Source organism: Brassica oleracea, chromosome C7 (assembly GCF_000695525.1).
Source record: "Brassica oleracea var. oleracea cultivar TO1000 chromosome C7, BOL, whole genome shotgun sequence".
Lineage (NCBI taxonomy): Eukaryota > Viridiplantae > Streptophyta > Magnoliopsida > Brassicales > Brassicaceae > Brassica > Brassica oleracea.
In genome coordinates this window covers 26,376,786-26,381,340 of record NC_027754.1, presented here as the reverse complement: position 1 = coordinate 26,381,340, position 4,555 = coordinate 26,376,786, and the positions used below count along the sequence as shown (strand labels likewise).

Genomic DNA, 4,555 nt, shown 5'->3' with positions numbered 1-4,555 from the left:
AGTTTGAGATGAAAGATCTTGGAAAACAAAGTTTTGTTTGGGATTACAGCTTAGGTACATTAACAATGAAATCCTTGTGCATCAAATAGTATATACAGAAAAGGGTACTCAAGAGATTTAATATGGACCAGTCTCACCCATTATCTAGTACATGGGCGTGAGATCACTTGTTTTGGACACTGATCGATTCAGTCCAAAGGTGGACGATAAAGAAGTCCATTTAGTCCTGAGATGGACGATGTAGAAGTCTTGTTTTAGACACTGATCTGATTGGTCCATAAGAAGGACGATGAAGAAGCCTTTGATTTTGGTTTATTTTATACTAACCAGCCCAAAGAGGGGTTATTTGGTTTTGTTGATTTGTTTTCAGACAGGTTATGTTTTACACATGGTGGTACACGCATATCACAACAATATCATCCAAGATTTCATGTATGTGTATTTGAGGTCGATGACTCAATATGTTCGATCAGATTGTGGCATGACAGATGGTAAAGAAGAACCAACTATAATGTTCGAGGACGAAGCATATTCTGTCCAAGATCTTCATCACCCACGGATTGCAGAAAATTGGAGAGGTCCAAGGGACCTTCAGTAATGTCCAAATCAGGGGGAGTAATGTGTGTTGTATTCTTTTTCCTTCACCATGGTTTTGTCTCAATTGGGTTTTCCTGGTAAGGTTTTAATGAGACAACATTAAAGCACATTACAAGCTCTAAATGGTTATGGCATCCAATGAGAGTGTTATGAACCAGATTGTGGATGACTCATAACCAAAAGATTATGAATTGTAATATTTCCATTTATCTATGACGGTGTAATTTCTTATATAAGGAACCTCTATGTTTTGAGTAAATATAGACTTTTCCATTATTTTTATAACAAAAACCAATAAACACATCATAAAGTCTAATTTTGTGTTTCACTGAGTTTCTCTCTTGCATACACTAAATGGTTGCAGGAATGGAAATTTAAAAACTACTTTCTATACTATCTTACATATTCTTTTTAGCCCTGTTTTATTCATTCTGCTCCATAACGCCAACTTCTTCAAGCTCTTTACAAGATGACTTCATCAAATGTCTCCACAGAAACACACACATCGGTTTCCCACTCGACCAAACGTTCTTTGCCCCTGCCAAAAACGTTTCTATGTTTAACGAAGTCCTGGAATCTACCGCTCAGAATCTCCGATTCTTGACAAAATCAATGCCTAAACCGGGATTCATATTCAACCCGATTGACGAGTCTCACGTCCAAGCTTCCATCATATGTTCCACGAAACATGATATTCATCTCCGTGTCAGAAGCGGCGGTCACGACTACGAGGGCCTGTCATATGTCTCAGAGATCGAAAAACCCCGTTTATATTGATGGATCTGTCAAAGCTGAGAGAGATCAACGTTAATATCAAAGACAACAGTGCTTGGGTTCAAGCTGGTGCCACAGTTGGTGAACTTTACTACAGGTATAGACAGGGTCGTGCATATATGGGTTGGACGTTCTATCCGGGTTGGACGTTCTATCCGTTAAATTTGATTTAATTCGTTATTCTTTATTTCGATTTGATCTAAAAAAATCCGGATATCTGTAAATCTTTGGAGCAAATTAAATATTAAAAATTAATAGCGAACAAAGCAAATCACAAATACTAAAAAAATCAGGATCGGATATCCCCTCCGCTCTTTTTTGTTATACAAATAGAGAGTTGTAAATACATAATTTTATATAGTAATTATTTTAACATATAATTTTAATAATATCATTTATCAAATTACTTATAAAATTAATAAATTAAAAAATAAAAATAAAATCCTTATAAAACTACATTTTTTTAAAAAAAAAAAATTATGTTTTATAAAAATTAATTAATTTTGAAAATTTGTGGAACATATAGTTTCAATAATTTTTCCCTTTTGTTTTATATGCAAAAGATATTTTTGAAAACAAACGTGTATATTTGTTTTAGATTTACTTGTACTGAAAAAATAGACGAGATATTCGTATATATCAATAAATATTTGTAAATGTTTCCGAACATCCAAAAAACCTGATGTCTGTATTTTTCCAAAGCAAAGAAAATTGGAAAATTAGATATTCGTAAACTACGAAGCAAATCACAAATACTGAAAACTACACTACTATCCGCTCTGTGTATAACATAATATTGGGAAAAAGGCATTGGCCCTGTGCCTCCATATAGTATGTAAGATATAGAGTCCAAATTTACAAAAATTACTCAACTTAACTATTCAGTACTCCCTTTGTATCACAATAAGTGGGTTTTAAGATCTTTGCACACTTATTAAGGAATTACAAAATTTTATTCAATCTTTCTCGTTTGTGTAAAAACAACAATAAATACATATAATTCAACCAATAAAAAATCATACTACAGGATACAAATAGTCAAAAACATAAAATTGCATTTACTTTTTACATGAAAACTTGAAAACATCACTTAAAATGAAACAAATTTTTCTCTTAAAACACCACTTAAAGTGATACGGAGGGAGTAATATTTTCCTATTACGCTTATATTTGAAGTCAAGATCAAACATCATCAAAAATATACATATTTTCTTTCCTACTTTTTTATTCAAGCTGTAAATATTTTAATAATGTTTTGCCTTTCAAATATTTTTCCACAAAATCTTCTTGGTTATGTTAAGTTTATAATTAGTTCTTTTTTATATTTAGTGGTGTAAATGTTGTTGGTTAACATGCTAGATTTTATTTTGTTGTAAACATATGCTTGTTTAGTTTCTTATTGCGTGGATAGTAACTATTTTCGTTTTCTTCTTCTGAATTTTCTTTAAAAATATAAATAGAGAAAAATGTCCTTTAACACTATTATTTGTTTTAGACCTTCTTAATTTTTATTTTTTCGTAACTATTTAGTATAGTTGAAATTTCATTAAAATGTTTATAAAATAATAGTTTACAACTTGCCTTACGCCCCCATAAGGGCTGGCACGACACTGGGTATAGATTGGGAAACAAGGAGTAGAAGAATCTTTCAGGAACTGAATCTTTGATTTACATATAAAAAGGAAACTGTTTTGTTACCTATAGGATTGCAGAGAAGAGCAAAGTCCATGGGTTTCCGGCTGGTTTGTGCTCGAGCTTAGGGATAGGAGGGCACATAACGGGCGGTGCATACGGTTCCATGATGAGAAAATACGGTCTTGGTAGAGATAACGTGCTAGACGCAAAGATTGTTGATGCCAACGGTAAAATACTCAACCGAACCTCAATGGGGGAGGATATGTTTTGGGCAATTAAAGGAGGTGGTGGAGCTAGTTTCGGCATAATTCTTGCATGGAAGATCAAACTTGTTCCTTTTCCTAAGACCGTAACTGTCTTCACCGTCACCAAAACGTTACAACAAGACGCCACAAGGATTCTTTCTAAGTGGCAAGTTGTTGCAGACAAGCTTGTGGAAGAGCTATTCATCAGAGTGATCTTCAACGTATCTGGAAACAATGGAAACAAGACTGTAACAACGTCATACAATTCTCTGTTTCTTGGCAACAAAGGCATGTTGATGAAAGTCATGAAGAAGAGTTTTCCGGAGCTAGGTTTAACAAGGAAAGATTGTGTGGAAATGAGCTGGATTGAATCCATTGTTTACATTTCTGGATTCCCTAGCCAAACGCCTACTAACGTTTTGCTTCAAGGGAAGTCGCCTTTCCCAAAGATCAACTTCAAAGCCAAATCTGATTTCGTGAAGAAGCCTATTCCTGAATCCGGGCTTAAAGGGATGTTCAAGAAGTTCCTTAAAGAAGATAGTCCAATGATGATATGGAATCCTTACGGAGGAATGATGGCGAAAATCTCTGAATCCCAAATCCCTTTTCCACATAGAAAAGGAATCATCTTCAAGATTCAGTATATGACGGCTTGGCCTAACAGCGAGAAGCGACCGAGCAGGCACATCAATTGGATAAGAGATTTGTACAGTTACATGATGCCTTACGTCTCAAGCAATCCACGGCAAGCCTACGCGAACTACCGTGATCTTGACCTGGGAAAGAACAAGAAAAACGCAAAGACAAGCTTCAAGCAAGCTCAAGCCTGGTGAGCAAAGTACTTCAAAGACAAGTTTAACAGACTGGTGAGAATAAAATCAAAGGTTGATCCTGATAACTTCTTCAGACACGAACAGAGCATCCCGCCTCTGCATGTTTGAATCTAAGCGAATGATAACGACAATTATATCAATCAAATAAGAATATAAATCTTAAAGATAATTCTTAATAAACAATTTGTCAATCAACCTTATAAACTGTATTTGATGTTTTCCTCCTCACAAGTTGTTCCAATCAGCATTTCTCTTTTTCCCGTCACGCAGTTTGTTTATCTAAAACCTTAATTGATTATATTCAATAGTATAATCTTTTTTTTTCAACAGTATAATCTTGAAACAGTCCCCAACTATATATCTTGTTTGAATGCTTGTAAGAGAAATTCGAAGGATTTCTAACATTAAAACCCATAAACTAAGTTTGTTTTAGTAAAAACTTCTAAAATAAGTATTTAATGAAAAACTTTC

General features: G+C 34.2%; 1 pseudogene; it reads left to right on the top strand.

The window, feature by feature from the left end:
- Positions 1–963: 963 nt before the first annotated feature.
- On the top strand, positions 964–4,192 carry LOC106302958 (annotated as a pseudogene).
- Positions 4,193–4,555: the final 363 nt, after the last annotated feature.